The 899-nt window shown below is 52.7% G+C and overlaps 1 pseudogene; it reads right to left on the bottom strand.

Moving 5' to 3' along the window:
• LOC102848301 lies at window positions 1-899 on the bottom strand (annotated as a pseudogene).

The following is an 899-nucleotide window of genomic DNA, read 5'->3' as shown; positions in this document are numbered from 1 at the left end:
CTAAAATCCCTCTTGAGAATCTTCTGTCTTGGGGATGGCTTCCAGCAAGGGGTCCCAGGGCCCTGCTTCTTCATTTTCCTTGTCCTCCTGGATTTAGAGTTGGGGACCCAGAGGCCAGAGTCGATTCAGCACTGCATGTGGTACTTCCAGTTGGTGGGGTCCATCTTGTTGATGGCATCCTTCACATCAAGGCATTTCCGGAGCTCCTCAGGGAGGGACTCGTAGACCTCAGACAGGTCCAGGCCACTAGGGCCAAGCCTCTTCTTGCACTTCTACTACTACTCCTTCATAGCCTTCTCTATGCACAGCTTGGCACGACTACGCATAAGGTTCTTGAAGGCCCCCAGCTTGTCGTTGAAGCCCTCAATGCCCCGGCAGGCAGCTGTCTTCGTCTTTGTGAAGAACTGCCAGAAGCTGGCATTAGGATTCTCCTTCAGGCTTTTGGCCACTTCCAGGATGAATTGCATGACATTGGTCTAGTGGGACACTTACTCCATGAGAACACGTTTTCCCTCCACCTCAATGCACTAGATGACCAAGTAACTGGCTGTCTCCTCTCACACCAGTGGACATTGTCTGACAACTGTTTCTGACTGTTTTCCTAGCGGCAAGGCATGCCAAAGTGCTTGATCTGTTTACTGTACTTCTCCACGAAGGTTTTGAGTTTCTGCTCTCTCACTCCATAGAGTCCTCCTCCACCTGTTCTGGCTTGGTATTGACCATGCTCTTTACTGAAGCTGTCCTTGCTGAGTGTGTCCACGTGCCAGGTTCCAGGGCCTGTTCCTCTCCGTGTGCTTCTGCTCCAGCTTCTGCTCCCAGTTCCCCTTCTCCTTGAGCAGCTGCTTCACCTCCGCTCGTACCCTCTCTGGCCCCACCTGGCTTCCTGCACCCTCAGTCAT

Source organism: Elephantulus edwardii, unplaced genomic scaffold (assembly GCF_000299155.1).
Source record: "Elephantulus edwardii isolate Elephantulus edwardi_28Jun2011 unplaced genomic scaffold, EleEdw1.0 scaffold00130, whole genome shotgun sequence".
Taxonomy (NCBI): domain Eukaryota; kingdom Metazoa; phylum Chordata; class Mammalia; order Macroscelidea; family Macroscelididae; genus Elephantulus; species Elephantulus edwardii.
The sequence above is the reverse complement of the archived record's forward strand: the minus strand, read 5'-3'. Positions and strand labels throughout refer to the sequence as shown.